Source organism: Gopherus flavomarginatus, chromosome 4 (genome assembly GCF_025201925.1).
Source record: "Gopherus flavomarginatus isolate rGopFla2 chromosome 4, rGopFla2.mat.asm, whole genome shotgun sequence".
Taxonomy (NCBI): Eukaryota; Metazoa; Chordata; order Testudines; family Testudinidae; genus Gopherus; species Gopherus flavomarginatus.
The window spans coordinates 206920374-206936865 of record NC_066620.1 but is presented as its reverse complement, the minus strand read 5'-3'; the positions used below and the strand labels follow the sequence as shown (position 1 = coordinate 206936865).

The 16492-nt window shown below is 44.5% G+C and overlaps 1 long non-coding RNA gene across 1 annotated transcript; it reads left to right on the top strand.

Moving 5' to 3' along the window:
- The first annotated feature begins 9822 nt into the window (after nt 1–9822).
- Nucleotides 9823–13722, top strand: LOC127048909 (uncharacterized). Its single transcript, XR_007773810.1, has 4 exons — nt 9823–9892; nt 11061–11148; nt 12438–12561; nt 13508–13722. It is a non-coding gene; the product is annotated as an uncharacterized LOC127048909 (long non-coding RNA).
- Nucleotides 13723–16492: the final 2770 nt, after the last annotated feature.

Genomic DNA, 16492 nt, shown 5'->3' with positions numbered 1-16492 from the left:
AAACAGCCCCTCAGCCCAAGCCTGAGTCCACTGGCATGGGCCTGCCACAGGGTTTGATTGCAATACAGACACAATCTAAGAGGCAATCCCTGTGGGTCTGAGCACTATTAAAGTTTTGCACTGCTCCAGGCTGTGGATTTACCCACAGGCAGCCTGGGTAAAACTGCTGTTAAGGAAGATCAACCACTTGGGTGGTTCTAATATTTGGTGGGGCTCCCCAGAATCTGAGAAGCACAGAAGTCGCTAAAAGCCTCTTTTCCTGCCTGTTCCTGGGCTGGGCGCTGAGCCTCCAAGAGCAATAAACAACAGCTTGGCTCCAAGAAGAAGAGGAGGAAATATTCTGTTCATGCTACAATGTCTCCCATATGGAATACCGAGCTTACTTGAAACAACCAACATCCACTAGAAAGCATCTTCCAGATTTTATACTATTCAGTAGACAGCCTAATATAGCAGGTACTTTCCGAGACATATACGTTGCACTCTGTTGTCATGAGTCCTGGAGAATCCTGCACAAAGAAAATCTTAATTATCATTCAGCTGGGCAGAGTAAAGAGGAGCTGTGATTCCATCATGAAGGGCACTGAATTGCCCATTCACTGAGACCCGGCCACATCAGCCCAATTACCTTGCAGGACACAAAGTTATCACAGCTACAGAACTGTTTTAACGGCTGTAGTTCTCTACACATTCAATGATTCCCTCTGAAAAGTGAACAGAGTTCTGACACATGGTTCTTTGTGTTTCTCTGTTTCTCAGTCGCAGGACAGACTGAAGAATTATTGCACACTTATTACTTTTATTAGGCAAAATAGAATTGAAAGCAACTAAGAAATTACAGGAAGGAAAACAAAGGTGGTTTGATGCACTGGTATATGAAATTTAGAACAACAAATTTATCAGGTGAAGTAACAATTTCCTAAGAAATAATCAGTCAGATCCATCCATTCAAAGTCTTATCACAGTCTTGTTATCTCAGCAATCTTAGTGATCAAATCAGTGTCATACATTAATTCCCGAACATAGTATACAAAGAATGATTTAAACTATTCCAGCTTCTCTCTATTTTTCAACAGTACTGTTTGCTTTTAGGCAAATTTAACTAAATGGTGGTAAAGATCTTTAGCTTACAAGCCAATTGAGAGTTTTGTCCTCTTCTTCTGCCAGAATCTCTCCATTTCTCTTGACCACAAAATCTGTATGATTTCTGGGCTAAACTCTTAAACATGCAGGTTTTTTCTCAGCTATCTTTTGTTGTTGATAAGTGCAGTTTCCTGTTACACATATTTCTAGACTTCAGCAACCTTTATCATATACTGAGTTACTGCAGTTTCTAATTCAATTTTTGAGTGAAATGCAAGTATATATCACACATTTTAGTCATGTAATTCAGGTACATGCTTTCAGAGAAGCTTTAAACTAACCAAGTTTTCATTTGGGAAACAAAATACATGTATTTTTGCCACTTATCTATTGAAAGTGGCATGAAAGCAAATTCTCCAGCTCAGCCTCACAGTAGCCTCCCCCTGGTTTCTTGATATAGATAGAACATTCATTCAGTAGTTCATTCACTTAGAGGGTTATGACATTTGTGTGCTCTTTCTGGATTTTGCACCTATGAGACTTGAGCTGTTACTAGATTGGGGATGCTCTCAGTGGCCAAGTGACATCAGGTGCTCTCTGTCTCTTCCATGCTGATATTTTAGTTTTTAGAAGCAACATTTTCATCCAAACAGCCTGTCTATACAGTTTTTGAGAGGTGGCATGGCTTAGCTTCTCTTCTTGTCAAAGTTGCTCTGAGCCAATCAGAAAGTGACCCGTGCTTCTGGCTAAGATTGGAAATGTCCTGCTAGAACACAAGTTATCCCTTCTCATCATCCAATGACAACATGAGACATCTCTTATGAGTTCTTCCAACTTTCTCTCTGCATAATTCCATGGTCTTTGTGCAAGACATCATGTGTTATCCCCATTTGTGTAAGACACATTGGGCAGCAGTTTGTGCAAAACGTGTTGGGACACACACTGAACACCTATTGGTTTAGGTCTATTCAGCAGTGTGCTTCTGCAGACCTCTTCCCATTGGAATCTTTCCCACAATTTCTATATAAAACACACAGCATGGGCTAAAATGCTGGCAATATTCTTTCTAGTGAGATCACCTTGGCAATGAAACTTCCTCAGTCTCCAGGGCTCTGTGTCAAAAGGCTCAAGCTAGATTTTAATTTTCTATATAGTTTATAAAGTTATTCATTACACTGCCATATCAGGCAAGTGCTTGATCTACTATGTCTCTATTACAAAATTCTAGGAATAAAGCTTATAATGTAAAAGAAACTTATAAAAGAGGAAGTTACTTCACAATTTAGGATGGCTTTGTGGTTAGCTTAGTTAGTGACTGTTGCTTACACAATCCAACTCCTCTATGAACCATAGCTAGCTGAGATGTATTAAGAAGTTTGGCCTAAGCTGTTAAAAGGATTCTGGCCTATGCCTGGATGTCTATGACATAATTAATAATAACAAATTCCATATTTTCTGTGTCATCATTATAGTTGATAAATCCTTGCCGGGAGGAAGTTACAATCTAGGGTGATATGTTGGCCCCATAGAAGTCAATGGGAGTTTTGTCAATGACTTCCATGGAGCCAGGATTACAACCTGAATATCTACACTCATTAAACATCATCAGCCTGGTACCAAACTGACTGAAGGGAAGGGAAAGAGTCCCATTGCCTTCAGTGGGATTTGGAAATTCAGAAAACAGCTCCCCAGAGAAGCAGCTTCTCACCAGACTGTGTGTGCAGGTTCTGTATTTCTTTTATACCCCATTAACCAATATTTAATGTATTTACTTCATTTTCCGATTTTATGCACCCACTCTATACAGAGAGGTAACAAATGGTGGTAAAATATCAAAATAACCATAATAACTGTTCATACCATTGCTGAAGGCAGCGTGGATGGTACCACTCTGCAGAGAATGACTCCCTCACAGCTGTACAGAGACCCGTGTCGAAGTCAATGGGGAGGGCTGTGTAGTGGAGGTGCTGGCAGTGAAGCTACTGACAGTAGGGAGAGGGGCAGTCTGGGCTGCCCTGAGCAGGCCCTGGCATACAGCACAGAGGGCTCAGCATAGATGCCCCATGGTGTTTTCCTGTAGTTCTTCGTTACAGTAATGAGACTGGAAATCTGGCTGCCGTGTGTGGTGTATTGAAAACTGGGTTAAAATTACAAGCTGTACTTTGTCTGACATATCCTGATCCTGCTTTCAGGCTGGCAGGCTTGGAAGGAAACGTGCAATCTGTGTCCTCATCTATCAGTCTGCAGAGAGCCAGCTCAGAGTAAGGTGGGGTGTGTGGACCCCTTTGTTTTAGGGAACAGCCTGCGTTGTCTCTCTCAGTTTTGGGGTTCTTGTGTGTTATTGTTCTGAATGCTAAGAAATGAAATTAGGGTACGTTGCAACCTTCCAGCAAGAGTATTTTATGTTTTTTTAACTCACTTCTACATTTGTGTGCCATGAACATAATCCCATGGAACAATGACATGGGAGGGCATAGGTCATACAGACAAGCTTTGCCAGAACCAACTCCTCTTGAAACCAAGAAATGAAAAGGATTTTAAGCATGTATAAGAAATAGATTCAGATCAATTGATGTGAGTTCTTAGAAACACAAACAGCTTTAGAGACCAGGGTGACATACTTATCTATAGGGATTCAACATTCCACGGGGATAAGTATGTTTTCATTTGTTTGTATTGTTCTTCTCTTTAAAACAATGGATTTCTAAGGAGTAGGATATAAACAGCAACCTGCAAAGACCTATACTTTAAGAACCTAGGTGTATTTTTATCACTCAGCTAGTTCCAGGGGTATAAAAACAAAGAATCAAAATCATAAATCCTCTTGTGTATGGGCCCTCTCTCACTAGGGCCTGGTCTACACTACACATTTAAACCGAATTTAGCAGAGTTAAACCGATTTAACCCTGCACCCGTCCACACAAAGAGGCCCTTTATATTGATATAAAGGGCTATTTAACCCAGTTCTGTACTCCTCCCCGACGAGAGAAGTAGCGCTGAAATCGATATTGCCAGGTTGGATTAGGGTTAGTGTGGCCGCAAATCGACGGTATTGGCCTCCGGGCGATATCCCACAGTGCACCATTGTGACTGCTCTGGAAAGCAATCTGAACTCGAATGCACTGGCCAGGTAGATAGGAAAAGCTCTGTGAACTTTTGAATTTCATTTCCTGTTTGCCCAGTGTAGAGCTCTGATCAACACGAGTGGCGATGCAGTCCCAAAACCAAAAAGAGCTCCAGCATGGACCATATGGGAGATACTGGATCTGATCGCTGTATGGGGAGACAAATCTATTCTATCAGAGCTCTGTTACAGAAGACGAAATGCCAAAGCATTTTTAAAATCTCCAGGCTATGATAGACAGAGGCCACAGGACAGTGCTGTGTGACAAGCGTAATGGAAAGCCAAAGAATCAAATGGATGCTCATGGAGGAAGGGAAGGGATACTGAGGACTCCAGCTATCCCACAGTCCCCGCAGTCTCCGAAAAGTATTTGCATTCTTGGCTGAGCTCCCAATGCCTGTAGGGTCAAACACATTGTCCAGGGTGGTTCAGGGTATATCTCGTAAATTTACCCTCCCTCTCCCCACGTGAAAGAAAAGGGAAAAAAAATCATTTCGTGACTTTTTTCAATGTCACCCTATGTCTACTGCATACTGCTGGTAGACGCGGTGCTGCAGCACTGAACAGCAGCATCCTCTCCTTTTCCCTCCCCAGTGGCAGATGGTACAGTACAAAATGACTGATAGCTGTTTTCATCATCCTGTGAGTGCTCCAGGCTGGTCTCTGTGAGGTCAGCTAGGGGCACCTGGGTAAAAATAGGAATGACTCCCAGTCATTTCTGGCAGATGGTACAGAATGGCTGGTAACTGTCTTCATCATAGCAACTGGGAGCTGAGCTCCGTTAGTTCCCCCCCCCTTTCATGTCTAAAGAAAAGATTCTGTACTGCCTGGACTATCATAGCAGCTGGAGACTACCTCCCCCTCATTTTATCTCACTAGAAAGTCAGTATTTCTTATTCCTGCATTCTTTATTACTTCATCACACAAATGGGGGGACACTGCAACGGTAGCCCAGGAGGTTTGGGGGAGGAGGGAAGCAATGGGTGGGATTGTTGCAGGGGCACCCCCTAGAATAGCATGCAGCTCATCATTTCTGTGGGATCTGACATGGAACGGCTGTGCTCTCTGGTACATTTGCCCCATATTCTAGGCAAGACTGACTCTATTTTTAGATAAAACATAAAGGAGGGAATGACTCAGGGAGTCATTCCCATTTTTGTCTTTGCTCCCCCAGCCGACCTCAGCTAAGGCCAGCCAGGAGCACCCATGACAGCAGCAGATGGTACAGAATGACTGATAACTATCATCTCATTGCTAATTTACAATGGCACAGCAGAGGGTACAGAACGACAGATAGCCATCATCTCATCACCAATTTACAATGGCACAGCAGACAGTACAATAGGGATGGTAATCTTCTCTGCTACCTTGCAAAAGCAAATGAATGCTGCTGTGTAGCACTGCAGTACCGCCTCTGTTAGCAGCATCCAGTACACATACGGTGACAATGACAAAAGGCAAAACAGGCTCCATGGATGCCATGCTATGGCACCTGCCAGGGCAATCCAGGGAAAAAGGGCGCAAAATGATTATCTGCCGGTGCTTTCACGGAGGAAGGAATGAGTGATGACATTTACCCAGAATCACCCGCAACACTGTTTTTGCACCATCATGCATTGGGATCTCAACCCAGAATTCCAATGGGCTGGGAACACTGTGGAAACTATGGGATAGCTACGGGATAGCTTCCCACAGTGCAACGCTCCAGAAATCGACACTAGCCTTGGTACATGGAAGCACACCGCCGACTTATTGTACTTTGTGTGGCCGCATGCACTCAACTTTATACAAACTGTTTTACAAAACCGGTTTATGTAAAATCAGAATAATCAGGTAGTGTAGACGTACCCTAGGATAGTCTGAGGCCTTGTTCTTAGACTAAGCAGCAGGGCCAGCCATAAACTGAGAAGCGAACGGTCACATCCTCACATCGCAAACCAGTCACACTGAAATCAGGTGCTATTGGGCTGTTAGAAAGACGATCCTGTCCTGATAGTGCCCATCACCACCAGATAAAGAAACAGCTCTTAAGATGGTTAGTTTGAGAGCATCCTGTCTGGTAAGGAATCATTTATCAATGGTTGTGGTTGTGAAACCCTCATTTCTGTATTGTTTTATCTTTACGGCCCCTACTTTTCTATTGTTAATCTGTCTGTTTCTCTAATTGTTTCTGTCTGCTGTATAATTAATTTTGCTAGGTGTAAGTTAATTAGGGGAGTGGGATATAACTGGTTAGAGAATTATGTTACAATGTGTTAGGATTTGCTAGATAAGATTTCAGTAAAATAATTAAGGTATAGCTGAGAATATTACTATATAAACAGGGGTCAAACAGGAAGTAGGTAGGGAAAATTGGAATCATGCTTGCTGGAAATTAACCCCAATAAACATTGCATTGTCTGCACTTCAGCCTTCTGCTGCTTGCTGTGTGCATGACAAGCACCAGGGAAGTCAGAGCATGGAGGGAAATCACTCTAACACAGCAAGCACCCCCCCCATCCCGCTCGCACACACACATAGACATTCTGCCATGGCACATGTGCACTTGTCAGTATTGTGATTTCACAACAACTAGATTTTATTAAAAGGTGACAAGCCAATCTCTTTCTGGGTGATAAAAGGCTCCCGTCTGGATTTCTCCAGATCACAAAGTTATTTGCATCCCCAGGGATCAGTGTGCCTCATGCAGTTTAATCAGAAGATTTCTGACTGGGTATAATAAGCCCCTTTATCCAACAGAACAGTGTCCCCATTACTGGGGCTATACTGGACCAGTAACCAGACCACTGAAGCTCTAGCAGCACAATTCTTACGTTTAGACATATGCTGAGGAAATAAATCCCATGGTTCTTGTGATTCTAAATGATCCCTGGTGTCCTGTCTCCGGTATGTAGTTTAATGTATATCCAGATAGTGATTTATTTGCTGGATTTATAGGCACTCATCTAAACACAAAAGTTGTACCATCCTAACTATACAGTTCTAGATATACGGGCACAACCCCTCTCACAACATCTCTGTAGGGCAGGTAAGCAAAGTGTCGGTCTAATTAAGCAGAGGGCTGCATCCCAGATTTCATTTTAATCCTTCAATTACCAAATTAAAACATTGCACAAAGCAGATAAAGAACAGATCAGAAATGAATGCACATCACAAACCTTCTGAGGTTCCCAACCCACTCCCTGCAGCCTGCCCTGTGACCATCCACAGAGAAAGCTGAAGTCTTTGCAAAAACATTTCATTGCCACAAAGCCTTCACACAGACCTGAGTTTGCAATGTGCTATGGCAGCAAAAAGGCCACTGTAGTGTTTGGGCTCCCTACAGAGGGGCCTAGTGTCCTGGGCCGGGAAGTAATCATCCCTCTCCACGCATCTCTGGTGTCCTTCCAAAAGGCATAGTGTGTTCCGTTCTGGACCGTGCCTTCTCTGACCAATACTGGGAGTCTGGCGAGAGGTGAGAGATGAATGAGCAATGAGCAGAGTGCAGAGAAGGGGCTGAACTGGGTTTTAAATATAAGACTGTACATGTTTCCCTTGGGAAGTCAAAAACATTCTCATTGCTACTTCTGCTTCAGAGTGCTTGTGCTCAGCCCCCTTCACAGCACCAGCCAAGCTGAGTATAGCATGCCGGGGTGAGTGACATGACATGGGAACTTTTCAGTCCCATAAAACGATGAGTATAGGGCACTGGCACTGAACACTTGCACCGTTTTCCCCAGAGGGTGGTGATTTTAACTGATAGCTCATGCCTGAGATAACAAAGGCACAGAGACCACAGCTGCTGCTGGTGTCTCAAAGTCTCCCGGGCTCGTATGCCACTATCTCATTTACTGCAATGGTGCCTGTCAAAGTTATAGCCAAGTGATGTGGGAAAGTGTCCTACCATGCAGGAAAAGATAAAGCTGCCATCCCTAGAAACCTTTAGGAGAGGATAGAAGAGGTCCTCCATGGATGTTACATCTAAATCTCTCAGCATGTAGCTGGCATGGTCAGCTGGGCAGTTGTGCACAACAACAGAGAACAGATAGAGATGTGCTCACCAAGATGCACACTCAGAAAACAGCATTTCACAAATCCGTGCTGTTGTTGAGAGGGGATGGGGCTCCCAGCCTTTGTGTCCCTAAACAGTGGCGTTAAGAGTTGTGACCAGCACAGTCAATGTCATGAACTGCAATAGGATACAATGACTGGGGGATTAGATGGACAGGTCACCTCTGCTGCAAACCCCATCCAAAAAGACATAAGATAAACAAGAAAAAGGCACTGCTTTAGGGGTAAGAGTGTCCAGATGAGGTTTGTTCCAGTGTAACCACAGAGTTATAATTGTACTGGTAAAGTTATGTCAGGAGATTTTCCCACATAAGCCACTAGCTAGCCCTGTTCTGATCCTGTAACTCAGCAGAGAAGCCCATCTACGTAACAGGCAGTGAAGTGTAAGTTTAAATAAGTCTGAACATGTGTGTCGGCTCTTTGTTCTCTCAAAATCATATTCTCTAATGCTTTCTTCCATTTGCTACATCTACCGCCTTCTTCTCAGAAGCTCTTGTCACTAGCTGTTATCACAAGCTCCCGAAGGCAAGAGTCAGAAGCCAGATCGTCCTGCATGGTAATAAGAGGTTGGCAAAGATGGGGTGCTGTACCCAAACACTGGTCACAAGATATGTCAGCACTGCAGTCAGAGGTGTGTATGCAGCCAGTTAGAGGTACCAGAACTAGCTTTATTTAGCTAGCTGGAATAACAATATCAGTGAAGTCCTGGCAGCTCAGGCAGCAGCAAGTGCTGTAAAAGTCCACATGGGACCCTGGATACGTACTTGAGTTGCTCACCTGTGCTTCTGTGGCATTGCTGCTATTGGTTCCTCTGCTAGATCAAAGCTAGTCCGTGTGTGTGTCCATGTGCTATGCACCTCTGATTTCAGGTAGACATATCCTGAGAGCGGGAGATTTGTGAAATTACACCCCAGGACAGGTGAGTGCCCAGGACCTATGCTTAAGAGGAACGATCAGAGACCAGTGAGGGGACAGAGGTACAAGCAGCCCTGTATCTTGACATCCAGCATAGAACCTTTTGAGTTTTCCTAGGCAGTGTGTAAGTCCAATCACTTCTCCTCTCCTACCTGAATCATGTGAATGAGATGAATCCTGAGAGGTGTTTAGCACCAGCAGGCACCATTGGATTCACCAGGCTTGGCACATCAACAATTTGTGTCTGTACTGTTGACTAGTATTGTTTCACATGGAGTCATGTCAAGTTGTCCAAGCACCACACTGCAGGGAGGCTCCTGGGAAGTGGTCTGCAGAAGTAAGTTGCTGATCAGAGCTAAACCAGCAGGTATTCGTTATATGTCCCAAGATGTTTTGCACAAACCACAGTGGCCTAACATGTCTTACACAGTCTGGGATGGCACAACATGTTTTGCACAAAGACCATGGAATTTTCCACAGGAAGCGCTGCAAGAATTCCAACGTCCAAATTGTGGTTGGACATTTCAAATCTTCCCCAGAAGCAGGGGTCACCTTCTGATTGGCCCACAGCAGCTTTGCCAAGAAGAAACCAAGCCCTTGGAAACTGTATAAAACCGGCAGTTTTAGTCAAAGCATCACTCCCTGAAGCAAAAATATCTGGACGAGAGAGACAGTGAACAGGACTGTCAACACCTGGCTACTGAGAGTGCCCCCTGTCTGGTAACTAATATAGTTGCTTCTCTGATAATCAGCCCATTAATTCTTCCTTTAAAGTCCTATCTAGGGAGATGGCTGTGAGATCCAGAAAAGGAAGAAGAACACAGCTATCATAACCTCTTGAGTGAATGAACTAACTACCGGAATGAAGTTTCTAGGTATCTCAAGAAACCACTTGGGGTTCTGCGAGACTCAGCTGGAGAACACGCCTTCCTGCCAGTTTGAATGGAGAATTAGCAAAACTACATACATTATGTTTATTCCAATGATAAGTTGGTTATTTTAAAGCTACCTGAGTTAAAACCATCTACAGGATAATTCCAGTTATCCAAATTCCCTTTATCCAGAAATCCTAGTTATCCAAATGCACAGTGTGTGTCCCCCTGCCACCCTGTGCTAGTTAATCCCCCCCTGATTAACTAAGAGTAAGGCTGTGGGAACTTTGAATTGGGAGGATTTCTGGCTTTAGGGAAGATGACTGCAAGAAAGAGAGTAGAGGGGAGTGATGAAGAAGGTAGGGCAGGAGAGAAATGCTGGTGAGGGGAGAGAGAGAGAGAACATGCAAGAAAGAAAGATGAAGGGGTTAAGGTGAAGACTGAAAGGAGAAGTGTTCAGGAAGAGAAAGGACAGGGAAAGACAGAGAAAAATCAGGGCACAGGGAGGGGAAGGAAAGGAAGCAGAGAAGAGGGTGGAGGAGAGAAATGGGGAAGGAAAGACAGAGAGATGCCGGAAGAGGGGCAGTTGCCAAATTGGACTGGAGCCTCCTTGGTGCTGCTTGAGCGCTTTCAAGCACTACCAGCCCTGGGCTCCCCAAGACTTGGTACAAATAGGGAGGGGTGGGTCCAGCTCCTTCCTCCAGTGCTGTCAGTGCTGGGAAATATCATAAACATGATCATCTAACCACTGTTCTTCTTCCTTCTGTGATTTCTGACTTCCTTTAAGTGCTACGTTAAAGCCTATAAAGTATGTAAGTGTGCAGTAATTCCACACTCTGCAGGTGCAGGTGAAATAAATGCTAACCTTGCGCATGATCCAAAAAAGATTGCAGAACTCATTTTAGAAATGTCCTTTGGATTAAAGCAATATTTCTACAGCTCAGCATGTCATGTCACTATCCCCAGTGTCTTAATGTCCTCTGTCTCCTCTCTGTCTTGGTGTCTTTTCTCTCCAGTGACTCTGAGTTCCTGGCCGACCTCCAGCCATGAAGATCCTTTACCTGCTCTCTGCTGTTGTCTTCTTGGTGCTCCTGACTGCCCCAGGTAAGATGTCAATGAAAACAAGCGATGATATAAATGGATATCTGGGAGCCATTACTCAGGTTGTCTAACACTTTCTACTAGAAAAATTATTCTAACTTTTTCTTATGATATCTGGCTCCTGCCCCCAAGAAAAAACAAAATCCACGTCCCCTCAGTGTTTTCCTCAGAATTTACGGAGGCTTGCTGCGTAAGCCACCCCACATTCTATCTGGATAGCATGTACTGTTCTTGTAACAGGCAATCACAGAACTGGATGTCTGGATGTGATACTGACAGATGAAGTCTAGCCCCCTACAATCTACCCTTGGATTTGGGAGATGGTGCATAGAGTTAGGAGCCAGGATACCATGACTTAAATTGTAACTTCTGCTGCTTATTAGTGTTAATAATTCTGTGCCCTTCACAACCTGACATTATGAAGTAAGGCCTCTTCCCACTGAGAGGTTACACAGCTAGGAACAGAACCCAGATCTCTAAAATGACAGCCTCTCATCTCTATGTCTTAGCTCCACTGTGTCTCAAAACCTTCCACAACAAGGGGCTTGGCTTTGTTTACAGAAATGATGTCATCTGGGGGTGACACAGTGTTTGCAGACATGACAAGGAATCATTTAGGGGGTCAGTTTCTATCTGTTAGCTGTAGATAGTTTTGTGAAAGTACAACAAATGTTCTAAACTAATCAACAAGATTTGGCTGTGCACATTTGAACTTCATTTTTAAAATGAGAGTCCCCTTAGGTATAATCAAAAACTGGCAATTGCTCATGTGGAAACTATTCTTGAGTGAACCTTCCAAAGAAAATCTGAACAGAGTCTCTGAGACAGGCAGGTTTTCAAACCAGAAGGGACTTTTTCAAGCCTTTCTCTTTCGATAAGTTGTAGTTACCCAACCCAGTCCTATGCCAGTTCACCCTACTTAATCAAATAGCATTGATGGTACTGCCTGGCCCATCACTGTCAGAGCCAGAGAGAATCAAAACCTCACCCCCGCCACAAAACAAGTTCCATCCCTTAAAGGCATGGAGCAGTGAAAGATGCCTGTGCTCTGAGCTATGGTTCTAAACTGCAGCTGGACAGTCAGTGTCCCTGTTTCATTCTCTTCTTTCAGGCTGCCATTGAATGTGGGTAGAACTGCAATCATGGAAATAGTACTAAAACTCTGATAAACGTTCATACTGGAAGACAGTTGAGCTGACTTGGCCAGATCTTAGTGAATGAGAAATGCCTGGCATCACAACTGTAATTTACCCTGCTCTGCAGAATGATAATGAAGACTCTTTCTTTGTTAGGATTCTCCCAGGCTAGAATTTCTCCAAAGGAATGTAAACGCCGTGGTGGTTCCTGTTACTTTCGGGGATGTCCCTCTAATTCTATATACCTTAAAAAGTGCTGGATTGGCTCTTGCTGTCAAAGGTAAGAGACCTGCAGTGTGAGCAAGAATGTGCACTATTCTCTTTCCTTTTAACACCTGACGAATCCCCTTCCGTCTTTAAAGCAGCTCAGCTCCTAGCCCTTTATTTGCCCCTTTTGAAAACCAAGGGAGGGAATTATAAAAAACTTGTTCCGAATGAGTGTGAATGGTTTAAGCAGGAAGGTCCCTCTGTGAAGTTAACTCGGCCACAGTGCAAATCTGCAGCCCATCCTATTCCTGTTCTTTGTGACTGGAGGTGCCATAAATTATACAAGCCACTCAGCTGGTCACATTAATGTTGCAGCAAGAACAGGTCCTAGAGAAACAGTTAGGAGGGTGAGAGACTTTCCCACCCACTAAAACACCAGAGAGGCCACTTGGGGAAGGAGATGTGATGGTGGGAGCTCCTTGGGCCCACAGAGAGGGAAACAGGGATCTTAGCTGGAGTGGCCTTGCTGCCAACTGCAGGGCTGCTCTCCTGGCCAACTCACTGAGCATGCCCAGAGATCTGTGCTATCACCAGGCAGGGCTGCTAGCATGGAATTGCCACCAGATCTGAGTCAGTCTTCAGGCAGAATTAGAGTTTCCTTGCATTCCTTCAGAGTTAGCGATCTATCACCTAAATAAGTCTCATTTTACCTTCAGTTGTAGACAAGGTGTGTTTGATAGAACAAGTGTACATGGATGTGTCATGCTTTTCTGATGTATACTTGTTATAGACAGTGATTTCACCCATTTAGATACTTATAGCTATCTCCATTAAAACTTTCTAACTGAATGTTGCAGTAGCTACAATGGATTCCCTACGCTAAGGTTAATAAGGAATCTCTTCATTAACCAGTCAGTGACTGGGCATTTCCTCCTGTCCTTTGATTTGAAATCAAACATCATATTATTCCTGTTCTATGGGACAACATCAAAAAATCTGATTCTCTTTTCTTTGTACAGGAGATTTTTTGACTGATTGTCTAGGCAGGATCTCTGGGAATCTGGCAGCCAACCACTTGCTTCTAAAATCATCAGATCCTGCTTCAGCGGAACCCTGGAGTGCTGCTTATTTAGGCTATAAAGAACCTTGTGAGCTGGAGAAATTCCAGAAAGGAGTCCTTGTATCACCATATCATACTTCTTACTCTTCTTTTAATAAAAGCAAGCTGGCTTAAGATCATATTACTGAAGAGTGTGTGTGTGTGTGTGTGTCTGTGTCTGTGTCTGTGTGTGCTTGGGAGGCAAGGGGGCTGTTTCTCTTAGTCTCCTTATGAAATCCAGTTTGTTTATCTTTTTAAAATTAAAAATAAAATGAAATACCCTGCATTTACTAGACCCTCTAAATCAATCGCCAATGGATCGATCTCTGAGAGTCGATCCCTGCCATAGTGTAGACCTGCCCTTAGGCAGACGCTGTCTTTTCTTGACTGTCTCCATTGTAGGAGTTACCAGATAGCAAGTGTGAAAAATCACAACACTTTTTTGGAGGGTGTGGGAAGGAAGGATAGCTCAGTGGTCTGAGCATTGGCCTGCTAAAGCCAGGGTTGTGAGCTCAATCCTTGAGGAGGCCACTTAAGGATCTGTGGCAAAATCAGTACTTGGTCCTGCTAGTAAAGGTAGGGGATGGACTCAATGACCCTTCAGGGTCCCTTCTAGTTTCAGGAGATAGGTATATCTATAATAATAAATTATTATAAGGGAGCTTGTTGTGTATATAAGACAAAAATCCTAATATCAGGCTGTGTGATCACCCTTGTTATATGTCACAAAAGTCCAATAGGCTCAACTGAGATACATCAGGTTCCTATTTCAAGGCTGATTCTCAGTTAGAAGGAGCATCTTTCTGCTTGGGCTGTCATCTAGTGGTTGAGAGCCAGGAGTGCCAGTGAAAGACACTTTAGAAGTGTAATTAGAACATGGATTATGAGCCCTTGACCTCTCTCATTTCCAGCTGGAAAGAGCTTATCAGCTCTCACATCCTCTAAGGGTGTGTCTGCACTGGAGGTGGAGGTGTCATTTCCAGCTTGTCTACACATACCTGTGCAAGCTCTGCATGAACTTGTGCAACAAAAACAGAAGTGTAGCCATGGCAGAGCAAGTGGTGGAACTAGCTAATCGCTCCCAGTATGATCCCATCTGAAATTCGGATGCATTCTCAGGGTGGATAGTCAAAATGACACCTCTACTTCCAATGTCAACATAGCCTTAGGGACACTTGCACGTTAGTGTGCTTCCCTGTCTCCTGTTGCTGTAGCCACCAGAACGCTGCAGGAGCAGAAGTGTTCATGGGTAGCCAGGCCTAGCATTTTTGTACCTAGAAATACACATGGGAGAGGACAGGGTCCCAGAGCCCAGGCTCCAGCCTGAATGCGAACAACTACACTGCAATTTTAAATCCTACAGCCCAGTCCCCGTGAGCCCAAGCCAGGTGACCCAAGCCAGCCACGGATGTTTAATTGCTGTGTAGACATATCCTTTGAGTCTGTCACAAAAAGGCATGCTTTCTAATCCTTTAATCAGTCTTGTGGCTCTTCTCAGAACCCTCTCCAATGTACTCAACATCCTCTTGGAACTATGAACTCCGGCACTAGACACAGTATTCCACCAGTGCAAAATATAGAGGTTAAATAATCTCTCCACTTCTACTCAAGGTTCCCGTGTTTATGCATCCAAGGATCGCATTAGCTCTTTTGGCCACAGCTTCACACTGAACGTCTATGTTCAGCTGATTATTGGCCACCACCTCCAAGTCTTTTTTAGAATCACTCCTTCCCAGGATAGAGTCCCCCATCCTGTAAGCAGAGCACACTTTCTTTGTTCCTAAGAGTTTAAAGCAATGGTTCCCAAACTTGTTCCGCTGCTTGTGCAGAGAAAATCCCTGGCGGGATGGGCAAGGTTGTTTACCTGCCCCATCCGCAGGTTCGTTGGATCGTGGCTCCCACTGGCCGCAGTTCGCTGCTCCAGGCCAATGGGGGATGTGGGAAAGGCGTTCAGCATATCCCTCGGCCTGCGCCACTTCCAGCACCTCCCATTGGCCTGGAGCAGCAAACCGAGGCCACTGGAAACCGCGATCAGCCAAACTTACAGACGCAGCAGGTAAACAAACCTGCCTGGCCTGCCAGGGGCTTTCTCTGCACAGGCGGCGGAACACGTTTGGGAACCACTGGTTTAAAGGGTTCTAGGAACCATTTGACCCTTCGCAACCAATTTTTAAAGACAGAAATGACTAGACTCAATTGAGAATCCTGGTTCTTTCTCAGATCGCTAGAACTGATATCAATGATTGTCTGATCTAAGGGAACTGTGTCCTGGTGTGGAGACAGTGCTGCCTTGAAATGACACACAGAAGAGGCAGCAGCAGAGAGATTTCCACTACCCAGTGAAATCACGAAGAGCTGAAGTCTCTAAGAACTGGGCTCAGTGGTAGAACCTCAGAACATGGTGAGCAGCTGCGGGCATCGGTGACAGCGACAGCAATGAGCAGTGGCAGAGATGCCAACAGAGACAGCGACAGCCGCAAGCTGCGGCAGTAACAATGGCCAAGAGAGTGGCAGAAATATTGACAAGAAGTGGCACAGACCGCAGCAACAGCTGATGGACCAGAGATGGAGGCATCACTCAAACCCCCCTTACCCCAGAAGCGGGAGGTCCCCTGGACTCTGAGACAGTACTGACCTCAGATAGCCAACCATGGGTGTGATGCACAGGAGGGAAATGGGGAGCAGCTTGTTAAAGGACTTTCAGTAGGAAACTGAGGCAAAGGACTATTGCCCAAGATACTGCAGAGTGAGTGTTTTACTTATTGTTTGCTTTCTTTCAAGTCATCCTCGCAGCATTCTCCCAGATTCATGCTGGATTTTCTTCTCTTAATAAACGTTTACTTCTCTTATACAAACTCTCAGTACTTGCGGTTGGGAAACTAGACCCTCTAAGAGGGGCCTCAAG